Here is a 22051-nt window from a genome sequence, read left to right on the forward strand (position 1 = left end):
TTTTACTTCAAAGCAATAATTTTTATTTTTAATTTTTGTTTGTTTTTTTTTTTGCAGGACTTTTTCACATTGCTCCGCTCGCGTTTGATTCTGTGAATGCCAAACAAAAGTTTACAATTTCCTTTCTTGAATTTTTTACAAAGTATTTAATGTACAATAATAGAAAGATTAGTAATATTATTCACAGTAATAATTAAAAATAGAGGGCGGGGGGGTGGGGGGGAGGGGGTATATACGTATATATATACACTACCAGTCAAAGGCTTGGACACACCTGATTTTTAGCAGTAAAAACATCCAAAACATGTGACTGCTACTGTAAATTTCACGATTAAAAATTGTGGTTAAACAGTAGAAGTCAAATGTTAAGTTGCACTGTTATGAATCAGGTGTGTCCAAACTTTTGTCAGATATAGATATATATATATATATAGAAAAGCAATAATTATTTTTCAGAATTGTATTTTAAGCGCTGATTGTTGTGGTTTTTGTTTTGTTTTTTTACTTCATTGAATTTGTTTTCCTATTTGCGACCACATGGCTGTTCCCTTTAAAGACGGGGGGGGTGATAAAGCTGCGGCGCATGGGACAAACGTGGTACGCTTGTGCATTTTATCATGTCCCGTGCAAGCTCAAAAACTGTCCGAACACATCCAACTATGCCAGTAAAATTAGAATAAACAGTTCCCCGCCCCTGCTTTAAGAACCATGAAAGTGTTTCGAGTAAATGGACAAAAAAAAAAAAAAGATTAAAAACTGAAATATTCCATCTCATGAAGCCACGGGGCTTCCGTCCGAGATAAGAACGGCAAAAGAAAAGGGAAGAAAAATGTTGTTGTGTTGTTTTTGTTGATATCTTGTATAGCGTTTATGGGTGATTGTGACCCACTGTGTAGATTTGGCTTTAAATAAATGTATTCATAATAAAAAAAACAGCTTTGTAAATGGTGTAGAGTAGCAATATTAAGATTCTAATTTGTAATATTGAGACCTGAGGACTTTGTCAATGCTTTGGTGTCCATGTTTTTTTTGGGAAGGACAATATGTTTTGATTGTGTGCGTGTGTGTGTGTTAAGAGGTGTGTGTGTGTGTGTGTGTTTTATCCACGTTGCCTTCTGCCAAGTTCTTACCAATGCCTTTTGTGGTTCTACCTGTTCTTGTTCCACTTTTCTTGTCAATTTTCATGTTTTCTTTTTTAAATGTGCAATTCTCATTCGCCTCACCATGCCAATAAAGGGAAAACGTGTTTGAAAGTTTCCATTCGTCCGTCTTTGGTGTCCACAGCGTGACTCCTTGCCAGCCTGCCCGTTCATTAAGAAGTCCAAGGGAAGCGTTTCATGCAGACAAGCAGAGCGACTCCATCATCAACAATTTCTTGCTTTTACCCCCCTAGAGCATTTGTGCTTCATTTCCAACATTTTAAATCAAGTTTTTTTCCCATTACGGGCTGGAGTAGTCCTCAAAAATGGCAGAGAATGTTTGATTACATTTTTTGCAGTAGGTTCACCAAATCGCTCCTGTCGTATAAAGGATTTGTGACGACTGTTTTTGCAGTAAATCCTCAAAAAGCAGATTTCTAATGTCATACAGAGGATCTCTGACTAGCATTTTTGCTGTAAGCTCTTAAAAACAGCACAGCACTTAATAAAGAGTGTGTCTATGCAACTCAAACCTCAGTTCTCCAACGCCCCCGTTTTTGTATGATTTGTTTGGCGCCTAAACTTTTCCACCAATTTTTGCCTCAGTTCCCGTACAATATTGCACATGACAAACTGTTGCAGTTGGCCTTTTGTCAGAAGTGGACGGAGGATGCTCCCAGCATTGCTTTTTTATTCAGCCATCTTGGATCGCACACCAAACCACAAAGGATGTGACACTTGTGATACTTAGTTTACACAATACTATGGCATTCTTTTGGCAAACTCAAATGAGAATGTCACACAAACTAGTCTATTTGCTGCATTAACTATACGCTCCATGGAAAAGAAATAATAACATCAAAGAAGCTAATGTGGAAAATCACAAACAGTCAAAGATGATAAGAAGATTTTGGTGTTGATCAAGCCTTCTTCTTCTACTTCTCCACACCTCGCTTGTCTGCCAACAAGAGTCTTCAATAAAGGTAAACGTGATGTTCATGTATCGATTTCAGTTATCATTTATATATTTTTTCCATTGTTTTCTAGAATAGCTACATGTATAAAAAATATCAATAAAATGTATTTTTTGTTAATATTTTTGGGTGTCTGGAACTGATTAATTGGATTCACATGATTTCCTATGGAAAAATTGCTTAAATTTTTGTACATTTCAGTTTTTCTCCAAACCTTTGAAATGAATTAATAACAAAAACCGTGTTACCACCTACAGTATGTGTTCTGTATGTATATACAGAATATACAGTGGTGTGAAAAAGTGTTTGCCCCCTTTGACACACTTAAATGTTTCAAGTCATCAAACAAATGTAAAAATTTGTCAATGACAACACAACTGAACACAAAATGCAGTTTTTAAATGAAACTTTTTATTATTAGGGAGAAAAAAAATCCAAAGCTACATGGACCTGTGTGAAAAAGTGGTTGCCCCCAAACCTAAAAACTGGTTGGGCTCCACCAAGCAGTAAAAACTGCAGTCAAGCGTTTGGGACAACTTGCAATGAGTCTCTTACAGCGGAGAAACCCACTCATCTTTGTAGCATTGTTGTAATTCAACCACAGCATCTCAATAGGATTCAGGTCAGGACTTTGACTAGGCCACTCCAAAGACTTCATTTTGTTTTTCTTCAGCCATTCAGAGGTGGACTTGCTGGTGTGTTTTGGATCATTGTCCTGCTGCACAACCCAAGTTGGTTTCAGCTTGAGGTCACGAAGGATATTCTCCTTCAGGATATTTTGGTAGACAGCAGAATTCATAGTTCCATTTATCACAGGAAGTCTTCCAGGTCAAAACAGCCTCAGACCATCACACTACCACCACCATATTTTACTGTTGGTATGATGTTCTTTTTCTGAAATATGGCGTTAGTTTTACTACACACACCTTCCAAAAAGGTCTTGTCTTGTCAGACCGCAGAGTATTTTCCCAAAAGTCTTGGGGATCATCAAGATGTTTTCTGGTTAAATTGAGAAAAGCCTTAATGTTCTTTTTGTTCAGCAGTGGTTTTGGACTTGGAACTCTGCCATGCAGGCCGTTTTTGCCCAGTGTCTTTCTTATGGTAGAGTCATGAACACTGACCTTAACTGAGGCAAGTGAGGCCTGCAGTTCTTTGGATGTTGTTGTGGGGTCTTTTGTGACCTCTTGGGTGAGTCGTCGCTGGGCTCTTGGGGTCATTTTGGGTAGCCGGCCACTCCTGGGAAGGTCCACCACGGTTCCATGTTTTTGCCATTTGTGGATAATGTCTCTCACTGTGGTTAGCTGGAGTCCCAAAGCTTTAGAAATGGCTTTATAACCTTTTCCAGATGGATAGATCTCAATTAATCTCAGTTAAGTTCTGTTTTAACAGGGGGGGGGAATCACTTTTTCACACAGGGGCATGTAGGTTTGGATTTTTTTTTTACCTTAATAATAAAAAGTTTCATTTAAAAACTGCATTTTGTGTTCAGTTGTGTTGTCATTGACTAATATTGAAATGTGTTTGATGATCTGAAACACTTAAGTTAACATTTAAACATGCAAAAAAATAAATAAATCAGGAAGGGGGACAACTGTGTTTCTTGCATCATGCATTTATTGGGTAGTTAAATACAAGCCATCAACAAAGGGGAAGAATCTGCCGAGCAGGCGCGCGGGAGTGAGCTGCACACCTGTCACTCCGTGCAATGCACGTCTGAAAGCTGTAAAAAAAAAAGTGGAAAAATAGAACAAAAAAGCATAATGTAGCTAAAAAGCTAAAAATGTTGATACTAACAACTAATAAAAAGACAAAGATTTGCCTTTAAATATGTATATTGTATATGTATGTTGTTTTTTTATTATTATTATTATTTCAAATGATAAATATCGAAGGACTGCACGGATATAAATAGACAAAGACAGGTACATAAGAGAAAAACAGTGCGTTGTTGTTATTTATTACTGTTATTATAGAGTATATTATCATAACAGTGGTTTATATGGTCTCAAAAAATGTTGACAAAATCTTTGAGCGTCTGTGGGACAACAAACATTTCAAATGGCACCTGCATCGGTTACATAAAAAAGTTTCTTTGTCCAGTCATATTTTTTCATCGTACATTTTTTCAAATTCATGTCACAACCTTGTCTCGTCTCGGTCTCGTGGACCCAATCCAATGCACTGTCTCGTCTCGTGACGTGGGTGTCACGTGACACCCCTAATGTATTCTGTACGTATATGCATAGAGGATCTTTGAGCAGAGTTTTTGCAGTAGGTTCTGAAAAAACCCAGATCGGTCCTGATGTTGCCGGTTAATTCACATTTGGGTCGGAAGGGTATGCTGGAGCCTATCCCAGCTGTCTTTAGGCAGGAGGCCGGGTACACCCTGAACTGATCGCCAGCCAATCACAGGGCACATAAAGACAAACAACCACACACCAGGGTATTATATTTTATTTATATATTACAGTCTTATATATTACTATTTTATTTATATTTTTATGACCAAAAAGTGTCTATTTTATGTAGATATGACATGTTTTAAGGCCCAGAAAGCCAGTTTACCCCTTAAAGAAGCAAATGCCTAAAAATGTTATTAAAACGCAAGCCCAATATATATTAAAAACTACATTTTAATTTAAAAAATAGCAGACATGCCATGGATCACTCTCCTTTCAAGAGAAAATATTTGAAAATGTCCATTAAACTTTTAAGGAGGGGAAGTGTGTGTGTGATTGTGTTTTTTATTAAGGCCCCGCGGAGAAGAGAGGTGACTGGCTTTCATTTCAGCGGGAGGTCTCACTCTGCTTGGCCTTTTGGCACAATGAAAACGTCCCTGGAAATCTCACTTCTCTTTCCATCGCAGTCACAAGACCCGTATTATATTTTTATATGTGTTTCTCATAGGTTTAATGCCATTGATTTATTATTAGAGTGCTTTGTTCAATTGTAATGCTTCACATGCAGTGCCTCACAAAGTGAGTACACCCCTCACAAAGTGAGTACACCCCTCACAAAGTGAGTACACCCCTCACAGTTCTACAGGTGAAAAGATAACAAGTGAAAAAGGCCAAATTGGACCCCGATTAGCCAATTTCCCTCCCCACTGTCACGTGAATCGTTAGTGTTACAAGGTGTGAGATACCTAGCATACGTTGCCAATAGTGGTTGATTGACATTCATGGTTTTTACGTAAATCATGTCCACCATGTGTTAGCATGGAATTTTTTTCATTGCCCAAACAAAACTCACCGAGCATCTGTCAATTTCACATTCAGCGTCTAAGATTTATTTTACAGTGTGACTGAACGAAGCAAAGAGATACAATTTCAGGCGGCTGTCCCGACAAGGGAGACATCATTGCTCTCATGGCTCCTTCCCAAGATGTCTGCTCACGTTCAGCTTAGAATCATCCTTATACTCTGCCCACGCCCACGGGTCAAGGAAGGGGGGTCTTTGGTATCTCCATTTGGCCTGCGTCACTATGGCAACACATCCTGTCCTGGCTCCATCGATGCTTTTCCTCTCGTAAACACCACCTAGCCACGCTAGCGCAACGTTGACTTTATGTGCGATTGTGTGCGGCACTTTAAATACGACCATCTACACTTGTATCCTATGCTACAATATAATAGTGATACAACACTTCGCATGTGGAAATATTGCGCTAAAAAAATGAGTATATTCATTTTGTCAGGTGTGTGTGTGTGCGAGCTAGGGTGGGGTGTATTTAGCATGCTAATATATAACTCATTCATCCTTTCACACGCATGCACATACACCAAAGCAGTCTCGCAATTTGGAGTCATTGTGTGGTTATGATAGGCTATACATTCAACGACTGCTAACATTAGTAGCTAAACTTAGCCAAATTGCTAGAGAGTTAGAAAGTTAGCACACCCCATGTAGCACCAAACCGAGGCAGACAGCACCTTTAACGGCTGTGGGACGATTTTTTTTGAGGGGACAATAAATGTACATTCTAATATAAGCTGTACAGTGGCTACACTGTACCAACGTGCCATTTAGTCAATGTCGTCCCATGAAATGATATACTGTAAGTCACTTTTATGAAGGACTGTACACTTCAAGCATCATTCACTGTTGCAGGATGCCGAGTGGGGTACATCGTGATCATCTACGAGCATGCGTTGCTGGATTTCAGACAGCCTGGAGCGTTCCCCGTTGATGGAGAACATGACATTGAAGCGGCATCTCAGATGCTATCACAGTAATTAAAAAGAGGTGATTATCTTGGAGTACAAGGCCAAAGATGCCGCAAAAAAACAACAAAAAAAAAAAAACACGGGTTCTCGTCTCCACTTTTTCCTTCAAGGTTGAGTGTTGATTTTTGTTGTTTTCTCAACCCAACTATGTATTAACTATATTAACTACGTAAGAATACAACATGGGAAAGTGTCTCCATACTTTTGATTGGTATTTCCTATGCGTCTAAAACAAGAACCCTACTGATTTTGATTGCACTGCATTAGACAGTCCGGCATTCCCTGTGTTTTTGTCTCAAAAGCACGTCAGAAAGAACCCTCTTGATTTTTGAATCGTCTTTGTCAAAGCAGGAACACTACTTTGTATTAACTGTTGCGTTTGTACAAATAACTTAGCAATCTGGACTGCAGAAAGAGATGAGACGAAGACGCGTTTGCCGTTTATCTTCCAGTTTGCAACACGGGTTCGTACCTCGTAGAACACCCACGTCACGCCACATCCTCCTTTCTGAAATAACAGCGTCTGAGCATGCTCACAGAACGTTTGCATGAGGAAATATCATTTAGCGCTTCCCGTCTGTCAGCTGTATATGTAACATTTAAAACGTTCTGCATTTTTTTAATTGTAGGCTGCAGGAGCAACGAAATTCAGTACCACACGCTTTTTACGTTCTCATTTTCAAAAGCAGCGAGCATTGTGATACAACAATGCGAACATTTGTTTCTTTCTTTTTTTCATCAGTGTGGAAGGTGTGTGTGTGTGTGTGTGTGTGTGTGTGTGTGTGAAATAGGGGATGGGGTAGACTTCCAAAACCATTGCTGAGAGGTTGTTCTGCTGTTATTCCGCTCACTCAGTTTGCTACACAATGTCCTTCTGGTGGAGATGCTCCATCCCGTACAGGCGTGTCAAACTCGCGGCATGGAGGGCCGAGACACTGCAGGTTTTCTTTCCAGCTGGTCACCAAAGCAGGTGATTTTAATGACCAACACCGCATTCAATCTGAGGGAAGGAATGAGCTCCTTCCCTCAAGGAAATCACCTGCTGGAGAAACTAGCTGGAGAGAAAACCCGCAGTGTCTTGGCCCTCCACTGACATATGCTGGACTGTACTTTGATGATTCGTACCAGGTGTGGCTGTGGCTGCATATACTGTTTCTGTCTCTGATGTGCCCACAGCAGTATTGGTACTCCAAACCCAGTGATGCGGTGGGTGTGGGAGTCAGTGTGTTTCAATGATGTAGGATCTTGGAGTACCAGCTACGCATCTTTGACCCACACCTTGATGCCTGGATACAAAGGCACCAGGTCTCAGGCTCTCTGGCGGCGGGTGTAGTTTAAACTCTGCTTCCTTTGCTCACCGTACGTGTTTGTCCATCCTGGGTTGAGCTAAAATGGGACAACAGGAACTTGTGTCTTTATCTTTCTGCCTATGAGGAGTTCGGCAGGACTATGAACCATTCAGCAGAGGAGCAGCGTTGTGCAAGATTGGGATCTTCTGCTTTTTTTTTTTTTTTTAGAAGATTCTTGACTGATCTAACCGCCCTCTCAGCCTCACCATCACTCTGTGGGAAGTGGAGGCTGGAAGTGACGCGGCTAAAACCCCTCTTCTTCCAAAAGCTCTGATGCAAACTAGGGCTCGTTGTCAAAACACACAATATCTGGTATGCCGTGACGTGCAAAAATGTATTTCAGATGTTAATGACTTGGGTTAATTTGGCTATTTCAATACGCAACGCAACAATCATGCCATGTTTAGACTTACACTTAGACATTACGCTGCTGCTTGGTTGTAGTAGCTCAGTAGCAAAAGAAAAAGAAAAACACTACAAATAATGCAATACAATATGAATGAAATATATAAAATAGAAAGAATATAGATTTGTATATTAACAAATAATGAGTAGACATACTGTATAATACCAGTAAATTTACACTATACAGAAAGAGAGGACTAAAAACAGTACAATAATGTGTTGTATGACTGATGATTAATACAGGATTATCTTATTGTATCTTATTGTAGAGCCGGATGGCATGAAAGAATGAAGTCCTGTAGCGGGCACTGTGGGAGCGGAACTGGAGGAGTCTGTTGGAGCATGAGCTCCGCTGCCCCTCTATTGCGGATGGGCGGCGTTGTCCATGATGGAAAGCAGTTTCTCCAGTGTCCTCTTGTCTCTCACTGTCACAAATGTCTCCAACTGAGTGCGGATCATTTGTTCTGATTTCCGGATTGGTTTGTCCATCAGGTTTATGTCCTTTTAAGATCTGGTATAAGATCTCCAGTAGCTTGCTGCACACATTGAAGGACGCTATTATCGTTTCAGTCCAGTCTGTTGTTCATGTCGACTACCAGATGCTTCTAGTTGTCCGGTAACTTGTTTTGTTTTCTAATTGTAAAAGATCACCGAGAGATCACCATGGTCTCTCGGAAATGTGTTCTTTCACAGCTGTCTTTCACTTTTCACATCTTCCACATCTTTCACCGTCTTTCACTGTCAGTCGTCATGTAGTTGTGTTAATATTTCTCCTCTGAGCACTGGTGGAATTACAATTCTACTTCCAGGGAACAGTAGACCATTTTGAACAGCGTGCTCACCTGAATGAATGGCAGATATGGATGAAAGACCATCTGGCTGGCCTTCTGGGCAGAAACTGGTGAAGAGTAGCATCTTGATCTTGCTTTAGACTCTTTTCAGTGGCTGGCATGTTCGATATGTCTGTGTTGACATACAGATTCATTTTCTCTTCTTTTATTCGCTGAACATCTGTCTCTGCAAGTGGAACTCTCGATACCACATCTGCGTTTGTAATGTCTTTTCCTGACACATGTGAAATACAATAGGACTACCTCATGAATCTCATGCGAAGACATGCGTGGTTATGGTTCATATCCTCCACGATATGGTTCATATCCGATGTGGTTCATATCTTGCAACCCAGCAGTAGCACCAGTGGTTTGTGGTCAGTCTCAATATGGAAGGGCCTCCCAATAAGAAACTCAGCAAACCTCTCACAGAAGCATCTTTTAGTGAGGGCGACTTCCCAAAATAGCCCGCAATAAGTGAAATTCGCGAAGTAGCCAACTTTATTTTTTTACAATTATTATGTATGATTTAGGGCTGTAAGAAACCCTCACCGCACATTTTATACACTTTTCTCAGACAGGCAATAACATTTTCTCATATTTCTCTCTTGTTTAAACACTCTCAAAAAAGCTCAAACCTTTGTTTGAATTTTAATAATCAATCTACTGGTCAGACATAAAAAAATTAAATCACTCACGTGTATTTCACTCATGTGACTTTGCCTTTTCATCCTGGTGCTGTTCCGCTGTACTGTAGCGTTTTTGTATCCTCATTAAAACATATTACCTTCAAAACAAAGATTCATTTACAAGCTAGCAAGCAAGCAAGCATGCTAGCAATGACACAGGACAAATGGCCATGGCGGCACAAAGGTGAGTGATTGACAACGGCCTACAGAGACTTCCCACAATGCAATTCTTCTTAAAGGGCCAGGCTGGGCCTCTAACAGCTTTACGCTGTAATTAAAAAAAGAAGCACCACAATAAATATAATAATCAGTATAATAATAAATAAATAATAATGAATAGAGACTCTTGTTCCTTGTATTTTGCAAACATCAACTGCTTGTAGTGTTTGTTCAATTCACTCATCTTGGTCGCTTGTTTGAGTTCTTTTCTCCATTCCAGAATTTAATTCCACATACTGAAATGCTGTGAGTTTTTAGCTTTGTTCTTGCATATTGGGTTGCAAGTTTAGTTTTTCTCTAAGATCATCTCTTGTAGAAAAGTATTGTATGACATTTTTGGGTAGCATGTTATGTTAGCTTCATGCATTGTTTTAGTGGTTTGAAAATGTACAAAATCAGCGAATTTTAGTATTTGTGATTTTGAAAATACACGTTCTCTATACGCGGCATTATGAATTATCCTCACTGATCTTTTTTGCAGTACATTTAGCGAGTGAAGATTGCTTTTATAGTTATTACCCCATATCTGCACACAGTAAGTTAGATATGGTAATACCAGAGAGCAGCAAAGAGTGTGGAGTGATTTTTGAGAAAGAACAAATATTTCTCGCCACCTTATGTTGTATATTTTTTATGTGAGATTTCGAGCTAATTTTTTCTTCTATTATGATGCCCAGAAACTTATTTTCGTTCACCCTTTCAATGTCTACTCCGTCTATTTGTATTTGGTCATACAAGTCCTTTCTGCTATTTCCAAATAGCATTATTTTAGTTTTACTTAAGTTCAAGGATAATCTGTTTTTTCAAACCATCTTTTCAATATGGTCGTTTCATCCGTGACTTTTTTAAGTAGCTCTCATGTGATTTCCACATAACAAAAGGCAGTAGTATCATCCACAAATAATACCATCTTTAAGTCTTTCGTTACTTTACAGATGACATTGCTATACAAGTTGAACAGTTTTGGTCCCAAGATTGACCCCTGGGGTACTCCACATGTAATATTTTAACTTGCAGATGTGTATTCTCCTAGCTGTACAAATTGCTTTCTGTTTGCTACGTAACCTTTCGTACCTTTCTAATTTTGTTGTCGTGATTCATTGTATCAAAGGCTTTTGCAAGCTCCATGAATACTGCAGCTGCACACTTTCTGTGATCTATAGCGTTAGTCATTTCCTCCGTGATTTCAATCAGTGCCATGGAGGTTGAAATGTTAGCTCTGTATCTGTATTGACTACCTGCTAGTAATTCATTCTAATTAATACATTTGTCCAACCTGTTATTGAATAGCTTCGCGATAATTTTAGAAAATTGGGGTAATAAGGAAACTGGTCGGTAATTTGTAAATTTATGTTTGTCTCCATTTTTAAAAATTGGAACTACTTTAGCTATTTTCATTTTGTTATAAAACCTTCCAGTCTGAAATGATAAGTTACTGATACTGTATATGTTAACGGTTCTACGATCTCATTGATAACCCTTTTTATTGTTTCCATTTCCATTCTGTTACAATCAGTTGATGTTTTTGCTTTACAATGATTGACAATGTCAGGTGATTTCCTTTTTAGTTACATCAGTGAGAAACATGGAATTAGGATTCCTATCTGTGGTTTCATCCCTTTCCTGCATTGTCCAGAATTTTGGAATGTCTTCTTCCAATTTTGGTCCAATATTTACAAAGTACCTCATTCATATCATCATTATTAGTGTTTCCAACCATAAAATAACGCCGGTAGTCTGCTTTCTTAATGCGGTTCCTTATAATACTATTTAAAATATTAAATAACTATTAACTATTCAACAATAAATTTGACAGTCAATGCTTATAGTTCAAAGTAGCGCCATTTTCCAGGAATCGACATTTATTCCTTTAGTTTTCCAGACATAGGAATGAGCTCACGGCCTTGTGACGGCGGGGAGGACGGACGAACAGTTCCGGATGGTCATTAGCCTGATGGACGGCAGAGCGGGACAGCTGGGGATGACTGATTACATTATGGAGCCATTTTCCACAGACTGTACATTGACATAAATAGTAGTAAACAAACAATAACTGTCCATGTGGAAGCGTCTATTACGGCATGATGGTTCTCTGTAGGTGAGTCGTGGGTTCAAGCCCGGGTCTGAAGAAAGAGAGAGGGGCCGGGGATTTAGAAAATAAAAGAAGAGAGCACTCAGCTACTCTCTCTTTTGCAGCCATCAGGAATGCTTGAACGGAGCCATTATGGCGCCTTGATCCGACAAATGTGAGGAAAACGGCGCAGGATTGCGAGCCTTGGAATTTCAATGGAAGTAGATTGAAGCCGGAGGTCCCTGTGAGTGGTTTTATGTCTCAAAAGTCCTCAAAATAGACAGAGATCTTCCAGAAACATCCATTTAGTGACACTACTTCAACATCTAATGACATCCACACGTTAACAACGGTTATTTACTGCATTTGTATGAATCATAATTGTTTCATTTTTGATATATTATTTTATTGTATAGTTTGTATGATAATACTTGGATTTTATAAGTCATTATGTGCAGTGTTTCCAATATTTTCGTTGCCTTATTCAGCGAAAACTGCAAGTACAGAGGGTGTACGGATAAATAAAGTTATATAATTAGCAATGATGGTGTTGCACAGTGAAGGCACGGCCGCCATCTTTCCATGTGGTCATAAAGGCCCGGCATCGTTGGCCTGGAGTCAGCGAGGTAGGATGCCATCAAGCATGCCATCAAAACAACACATTAGCAAAGCTTCTGGATGCTAATTCATCAACTAAAACCTACAGACATCATCCCTAAAACAATCCTTTTTGTTGCCGTTGCTCTAATTAATACGTCTCGGGCACGCTCGAGGTAATTAACGTTTTTTTTAGGGTTTTTTTTGCTGCGCCACGCAGCAGATGGTGATTGAAAATAGAAGGATGAGTCGCTCAATCAAGCAGCCATTTGTCTGCAGCCATTAATTATCCAGCGCAGAATACATGCAGTCCCCAAAGTTTAGGACAGTTTATGAAGATGCCGAAGATGCTCCTTCTGTTGCTCATTACTCTTTAACAGCAGAAAGTGCTGCAAGTAGAGCGTCGTGTGGGGAGGTTGCAATTTTTAATAGTCATTATTTTTGTCCCAGAAGAGGTGCGAGGAGAAAACAGGGTAAAAAAAGACAAGTTTCAGTGTGTTTCAATACGCAGAAGACAAGGAGCCTCTTTATTTATTTGTCACTTCAAAGCAAAGTAGACAAAATATCTGCCGAAATTTGTATTAAAAAATTGATAGAAAAATGTCCCACGAAGCCAGGGGTGCAAAATGATGTAAAAAGGCTACAAAAGCACGTTATACTGTATATATATATATATATATATATATATATATATATATATATATATATAAAGACAAAGCTTTGACTTATTATCAGTTATTAGTACTACAGTGGTACCTCGGTTAATGTCCCACCCAGTTAGGGCGTTTTTCGGTTAACATTGAACATTTTTGCTAAAATTTGCCTTGGCTTGCGTTTGCCCACTTGTTTAGCGTCCAAAACCGCCATCATGGATCACATCATCGGCCAAGACGAAATCTTGCGAGACTTGCACGTAATAGCGCAATGCATTGTAGGCCGGGGGCGCCATTTTAGGGCAACAGCGTTTCTTTATTACAGAGAGAGAGAGATACATGACTTAACGAAATACATGAATCGCACAAAGGAGAAAGGCGATGGACCTTCCCGAGACAAGGGTGCAAAACCTCTTGAATATTACGGCTTAAAGAGAAGCCCATTTTAGAGGTAAGTGAATGTGACGTAGGGGCTCCGTCATCGTTTTTTTCGTCATCGCTGCCCGGTTATCAACCTGGCGGCGCATGGAGGGTGACACTTGGTGTTTCTGCCTGTCTCATTTTACATCCACAACACTCATTTGTGGTTCCAACAACAAAACATGAGCATTCAAACTTACTGTAGCATGTTTGCGGCATCCGAAGTCAAACAGCTCACGTCACCAAACACTTAAAAGACTTCCTCGCAGTGGTTATTTTTTTGTTTCATTTTTCATTTTCTATATTAATCTGGCAAAGTACATGTTTATTGAGGAAAAGGCTTCTTGAGACGTCATCTGTACTTCTGTGAAGAAGGTGTCGGACGTTTCGCTCCTCATCCGAAGAGCTTCGTCAGCGAACTAATAAGTGCTGGTAGCTTAGGCCTTAAATACAGTAAGAGTGGGTGGAATTGGTGTGCCAACACCCTCCTCCTATTGGTTCGTTACACTAAGCCTGGGCGGAGTAGTGGTATAATCCTATCCTGTTATTAACACCTCCGATAAAAGGGAAGTGTCGCTCCCTGAATAGGGTATGAATGACTCTGATACTGGCTCGTTAGCATCTATTGTTCTGGCTCGGCCCTGCCTTCACCTCATTTGCAAGACTAAGAGCTGTGGGTTTTGGTCTCAGTAACCTGCTGAACACAGGGTCCAAATTAAACCTCAAACCACCATTCCGATTCAATGATGGGTTCTGTTGTTTGACAAAAATAGCTTCCTTTACTCCTCTTTCAAACCATCTGTTTTCTTTGGCCAAAATCTTTACCTCGCTGTCCTGAAAAGAGTGATTGGTAGCTTTCAGGTGTAGATGTACTGCTGATTGAGGACCACTAGCATTGTCCCTGCGATGTTGATAAAGCCTTTTTTGGAGCATTTGCTTAGTTTCCCCAATGTAGTGCTCTTTGCATTCCTCATCTTTACAGTGGATGGAATAGACCACATTGCTCTGTTTTTGGTTTGGAGCCTTGTCTTTAGGATGCAGGCTTAGTGTAATGAATCAATAGGAGGAGGGTGTTGGCACACCAATTCCGCCCACTCTTACTGTATTTAAGGCCTAAGCTACCAGCACTTATTAGTTCGCTGACGAAGCTCTTCGGATGAGGAGCGAAACGTCCGACACCTTCTTCACAGAAGTACAGATGACGTCTCAAGAAGCCTTTTCCTCGATGGACAACTCCTGTACGACTGAGAGCCTACACAGATACATGTTTATTGGTTGTAGTAGGTTCATATTTAGTTTTATATATTTTTTACATTTTTGCAAACTGTGGTTGCAGCAGAATAATGTGTTTATTTTGTGTTATTTTGTTAAATGATGGTTTTGTGTGTGTGTGTGTGTGTGTGTGGGGGGGGGGGGGGGGGTTCCAACAAAACTAGGTAAAAGTGATGTTAAATGTTCAGTTGTCCATTCATTTGTCATTCTGCATGCAAAACTATAATTATTGCGTATAAAAACGTGTTTTGTGTTAACATGTTTGGGTGACTGGAACGGATTAATTGTTGATTCATTATTTTCTATGGGAAAATTTGCTTTGGTTAGAGTCCGTCGGACCTTATAGGGATGACGTTAACCAAGGCACCGCTGTATCAGCATTTCATCTTCTTCTGTACATTTTTCCTTTTTGCTCTATTTTTCCCATTTTTGCTGGGTTTTTTGGTTTTATTTATTATTTAGTTATTTCTACAATGTTCCACGGGCCAATAACCCCCCACCAAAAAAAAACTGAAGAAACGCAAGCTCATATTTACCAATCTGACTTGATCATTACGACCCAAACTCAACGGCGTTCTCACTCTGAAAAAGAAGATATGTTAAATTTTGAAGGAGGCACGGTGTAGCTCCCCCCACAGAGTCAAACAGTCGGATGCTTTTTTATAACTTTATTCTGACCTGAACACATGAACAGCACTGCAATTCCAACACCACCTATGTACTGTATCTCCAACTCACAAACATTCTTTGTCGGAATGACACTTCATTCTCACCACACACAACTCACCAGTTCAGTTAATACATACAAATATATGATCAAATATATTATCCTGTCCTGTTATTTATCTTTCTGTTAATAAAATACAGTAAAAAAAACGGCATATATCAGACATAGATGCAAATGTTAATTAATCGTGATTAATTAATTTGAAAACTGTGATTCATTTGATTTTTAAAAATCAGTAATTTGGCAGCCCTTGTTTTTTTTTCCTTTAGGCAGTTGACTTTTTGTAAAAATTGCATTCAGGCATTGGGTCTTTTTTGTGATTTTTAGAGTAAATGAAGTGCAGCACCTATACAATTTTACATTTTTTTAATGTATTAGTAAACATAATTTAACTAAAGTTGTAAACATAACAAATTTATTATTTTCATTGACATTATTTCGTAATATGTTTTATGTATTTTTGACATTTTAGGTTGCTGACTTTTTGAAAAAATTGCATCCACATATTTGGTTGTGAAAAACCATCAATTGATTCAATTTTTGGTACCTTTTGTGATATTCGGGTGCAACTAACTTTAAATTAATGGCCAAACAGTGAGGGGCTAAGGCACCTCCTGTTGCTTTGGAATGCTATCAACAGCCATGATAGAGGGGGGGGGAAACAAGTTCTCCCATTTCATGTGGAAGTGGTACATTTTGGCTTCTTTCTTTCTTGCGCGTAACACTTTAAATTGGTCAACAACAATTGGTTAAATGGTGTAATGGCGTGAGAAGCTAGTTTTGGCATGCTAATGACAACCATTGTTACCCTGAGACAATGCAAACAAAGGGCTATTATCGTTAATAAATGCAAAATTTGGACTAATATACAGCAATATTGGTGCTTTACTGTATTTACTGGAGTTGTCGCAGTTTACTTGAATATTTGTACACATGTTATTTGTTTCCCAAGTTGTCAAAACCTTCACATTTGGAGCGTTTCCATGCAGCCGAGGGCAGCAGTATCCCACGGTGTCCTGTCACTGATACAACATCCAGGAATTATGCCAGCTTGTTCCTCTCATCACTTGTCAAGAGGTAAACTTTTTCTTTTATTTTCTGTGTGACAAGAAGGGCAATAAGGACTTTGATATCTGTCATCTTATCTGCTGGCTGCCTGGGGGGGGGCACATGTTTAACAAGGCTTGAATGTTCTCACAGTCGCTGCTTGCTTCGCTTGTAGCAGCAAAGCGCATCCCGCCGTGGATGTGACAGGCTCAGCCCACACGTTGGTGACTAATTGCAGCTTGAGATGCTTTGAAGTGATTGGCTTGGTTTGGTTTGGTTTCATTTGACTGTCGATGATGATGATGATGATGCACATCAGTACAATGGCTTGCCAATGGGGCAGGTTTTTACTGTCATACCCTTGCCCTTGAAAATATACTTATGGTGCTTTATGCTACAAACAATCATAATGTTTACTTGTTTCGGACAAGCATAACAAAGTTACTTCATTAAAGCACAGTAGATCTCCGAGAATAGCAAAAAAATGTGAATAGTGGACACAGCTATAAAAATGCTGATTTTTGACGCTTTAACATGCCTCACAGACGTATTAAATGCATGTTAAATTATAACATGTACAGATACTCACTACTAATGAATGATAATTAAAGATTGAACAGATGGAGATCTGAGTCACGGCCTCGGCTTTAATGTGGTCGTCTAGCTACCAAGACTACGGCGCTTCCGTCTCCTGTGGCGCCGCCTCCATCTCCCTCCCGCTCTGGCGGTGGTACGCAGCTGTGCCTTCGATGTTGCAGGTGTTTCGCCAAGCCGCCTCAACATAATCCACCCTGCTTTCATCCATCCATTTTTGTGTGCCGCTTATCCTCATTAGGGTCGCGGGGGTATGCTGGAGCCTATCCCAGCGGACTTCGGACGAGGCAGGGTACACCCTGGACTGGCCGCCAGCCAATTGCAGTAATCCACCCTGCTTATCTGTTGTAATTCCAGTAATGACTTACCATCATATACCATCATATATTGACTTGTGTTCATGTCGCTGCGAGCTCTAAGCGTCTGTGTAGGCTCTCAGTCGTACAGGAGTTGTCCATCGAGGGAAAGGCTTCTTGAGACGTCATCTGTACTTCTGTGAAGAAGGTGTCGGACGTTTCGCTCCTCATCCGAAGAGCTTCGTCAGCGAACTAACAAGTGCTGGTAGCCTAGGCCTTAAATACAGTAAGAGAGGGCGGAATTGGTGTGCCAACACCCTCCTCCTATTGGTTCCTTACACTAAGCCTGGGAGGAGTGGTGGTCTAATCCTCTCCTCCCATTAGCACCTCCGATCAAAGGGAAGTGTAGCTCCCTGTAGTTGGGTATGAACGACTCTGATACTGGCTTGCCATTATCAGCCAGTATCAGAGTATCAGAGTCGTTCATACCCAACTACAGGAAGCTACACTTCCCTTTGATCGGAGGTGCTAATACCTGTAGTTGGGTATGAACGTGACATATTATTACACTGTACATTTTTCGCTTCGTTGTCACGTACAGTGGTACCTCGGTTAATCTCCGCGCCAGTTAGCGTGTTTTTCGGTTACCATCCAAAATTTTGCCTCTCTTTGCTTGGCGTGCAATATGGCGCACGTAACAAACTGTTGTATTTGTGCTTGGTTTTCTTTACGCAGCCAGCTTGGATCACCCGCCCAAGACAAAATCTCGCCATACCTAGTTCACACTTTACTACGGCAACCTGTAAGGCACATTCATACATCTAAGGCATCCGGAATGAAGTGGCCAAACAATGGACCCCCGGCATTGATGACAGCTGTCCGTGCATTTTTTCACAGAGTGTGACAAACTCTAAATAAACTGCTATAAGTCCAAAGAAGGTTGAGAGTGACAGCAATATTCCAAAGAGGGTGCAGACCACTATTGAATTCAAGAAAGTAGTCATCGCAAGGTTCGAAGATGGTGTCCGTGTTGCTGATCTCGCCAGGATGTACTGGGGGCTCATCAACGATAAAGTACCGTCCTGAAGAATAACAACGTAATCAAGTGAGCAAATGTTGCGAAAGGAGTAATGGTGTTAAATCACAGACCACGAACCATCGAAGATGTTGAGAAGTTGTTGCTGGTGTGGATCAACGAAAAACAGCTTGCCTTCATGTGTTAAAAAAAAACAAACAACAGGCATACACAGCATTGTTAGGAATGGCGAGGCTGCAAGTGCAGCAATTGTTGTTTGCCAAAGGTGTCCACGACAGGTAAAATGACGTTAAATGTTCATTTCTCCATCTCATGTTTGTGGCATTGTTTTTTGAATGCAAAACTGTGAATGTTAAAAAGTCTCCAACAGACCTCTGCATAGATTTCTTTTTGTGCCACATGGGTGCAGTAACAGTTAAAAAAAGGGATTGCCCTACAAGCATTATCTCCTCTCCTCCCCCTCCCTCCACGCTAACCGTCCTCTGTTTAGTTGTTTGCAAAGAGAGTTAAATCAAGGTAAAACTGATGTTAAATGTTGAGTTGTCCATTCATTTGTCATTTGCATTTTTTGCATCATTTTCTGCATGTGAAACTATAATTATTGTCTATAAAATGTGTTTTGTGTTAAAATCTTTGGGTGTCTGGGACAGATAAATTGGATTTACATTCTTTTCTATGGGAAAACGTGCCTTCGTTAGAGTCCGTTTTGGTTTCAGTCGAACCTTCTGGAACGGATTAATGACGCTAACCAAGGCACCACTGTATTTAGTTAGATGGAACACCCATACTACTTTGAAATGATAACAAGCAGACCCAAACACTCTAAAGTGTGGCAAGATTGTAATGACAATAAGCGAGAGGTCGGTGACATTGTAAACTTCGTAAACTTTGCAAAGCCGAGCTCATTTTTCACGGCAACGCGACGGCTGTGCATGAGCATCAAACACCCTGGTGTTCTGTTGTCTTCTTCACCACCATCACTACCTCCGAGGTAAGCTTTAGTTGACTTATCAACAAAAAGGAATTGCTTAATAGTTGAATATTAAAATAATTGTTAGTTGCAGCCCGAGGGAACAACCATTTTTGCATGTGTGTGGGACTTTTTTGGCAATGTGGTCATCTTTCCACAGAGAAGAACATGCCCATTTTTCACATTATTTGAGTTGATAAAAGTTGTTATATGATGAATTTGATGTTGGTAGTCCGACCCTGTTATAAATTGTCATACTGGCAGCGCTTCAGATTCAGTAGTACTTCTTTTATTCTGCCTTTAATTCCATTCTTGCATGTGCTATTCATTACAGGCCATGATTTCCACTTTGGCAGTGTCCATGTCCTCCGTCTTTTGTCCCTCCTTGACTGCTTTAATCAACGCAAGTTCCAATTTTTGCAGATTACGTCAGTTGTAAAGAGAAAAAAGCCCAAAAAATTGGCGCCATGCTGAGTCTGTGCCAGACAAACAACATCCATGCGGCGATCTGACACTGCAATTTGCGTTTGCACACAGAAGAGGCAAATCCTCGCTGTCTTTGCAGTGCCGGCCTACTTTGCAAATCAATCATGCAGCACAAAACACTGGCTTATGTTTTGGCCCGCAAAAGAAGCAGTGGCGCCATGGTGTGTTTATGGGGAATATGAATGAAGGCAGAGTGCGGCTTTTATGCCTCCTAATAAGCCCCCGAGGCTGTGCAACATTACTGCTCAATGCTGGTTTACTACCTCCAGTGCGCCGCTCCGATATCTGCAGTCACTGTATGTGTGTGTGTGTGTGTGTGTGTGTGTGTGTGTGTGTGTGTGTGTGTGTGTAGGTTAGCTACATAATGTTCTCATAGCACACTACCAAAACAATTACAGTGAACGTGTACCTGTATGCAATAGCCATTCCACTTCTCTGCAATATGCAACCATAATAAACAATGTTAATTAATTCAGTGGAACCTTGAAAGCTAATTGGCCCTGAGCTTGCACAATTCACAGTTTGACCACAATTTGGGGGAAAATATGCCATAAAGCTGTATAAAATAGTGATGTGTGATACCACCGATTTCCATTCCAATCTGATACACGGTAATATTCCGGTTGGTATAGGCGATACCGATCCGATACTGGTACTGTGTGCAAATACACCTAAAAAGTAATGGATTTAAAATCACATTTATTGAGTTATTTTAAACTCATTTACAAGCTGATTTTCGGCACCAGTAGCAACCTTCACTTGGGTTGAGGATCGTCCCATGTCTTGACGGACAGCCAATTGGGTCTTCCAGCTCAGGGCCGGTGACATTTGTTTGGGTCTACCACTTTATTGATTTTTTTGTTCCATAAGCCTCAGGATTTTTTAAGAAGTTTCAAATGAATCTTACTGCGTCCAACGTCAGCAGCGCTTCGATAGCCCAACAACCCGACCTCGTTCAAAAAGAGAAAGCTTTTTTGCCTTTGCCATCAAAGTGTGTGAATACCTGACAGAAAATGACATTGAATCCACATGTTTGCCAGCAATTTGGGTTTTAAAGGCTGTGGTCTTCAACGCTTGAGCAGCTGATTAACATCCTATTTCAAATGAATGCTTGTTTGCAATAAACTGCATACTCAGAATTATTTTGTATCACTCCCATTTCTTCTTTTTGCATTTTGAAGCTCTACTTAGAAGATCCCACAGTGCAAAATGCAAACTCTTGCAATTTTTCAACTGGTCTTAAAATTGTCGTCAGGATTGTACATGCTTTTAAAGCAGCATAAAAGCTCAAATTCTCAGAAAAAAACTACGCTTAACTACACTTTTAAGTGAGACTACAGATCTCTGATTGATTATTGAATATTGAGGTGTGTCCCAATACTTATGCTAGGACAGTCGTCTCTTGCAATATTGACGTTCCATTATCGCTCCGTCGCTATATCGCCTTTTTTTTCTTCAGAAATGTTTGAATTAATAAATGATCGCTGTTTTGTGGTAGACTGCGGCCTATTATCAGTCAAAAGATATTAAAATACAAGTTATATGTAGTATTCTGGGCACACAAAACACTGAGACATTACCTTACCTTACATTACATTACCTTAACACCGCATGAAAAAAAGTTGCTGTCCCATTCCATGTGCAAGTGGTATGTTTTTGGCTTCTTAGGTTTAGAAGCAATAAATTCGAGGCTAACTGGTTAGCTCCCTAGCTTGCTATCTTGTTAGCTGTCTCGAGTCAGGGCAGCATCAGAGTTACACAATGTGTTATAAACAATGAATAAGAGGAGTGTAAAGGCGACTATAGGCGTGTTATTTCATGTCGACGGGGCTCTAATGATGTTAAAAAGCGTATTTAGAAAGTCCTAAACAGGTTTTCTACGCGCTAACTATGTAAATATTCCATTTGCTTACATTGACGCCTACATTGCAGAAATAAATTTATCGTGGTCGGGTCTGCAACCAATTAACTGCTATAAACGAGGGACGACTGTATGTATGACATATCCCATTCTTTCAAGCCACCAATCACAGTGGAAGGCCAAATACCAT

Source organism: Dunckerocampus dactyliophorus, chromosome 15 (assembly GCF_027744805.1).
Source record: "Dunckerocampus dactyliophorus isolate RoL2022-P2 chromosome 15, RoL_Ddac_1.1, whole genome shotgun sequence".
Classification (NCBI taxonomy): domain Eukaryota; kingdom Metazoa; phylum Chordata; class Actinopteri; order Syngnathiformes; family Syngnathidae; genus Dunckerocampus; species Dunckerocampus dactyliophorus.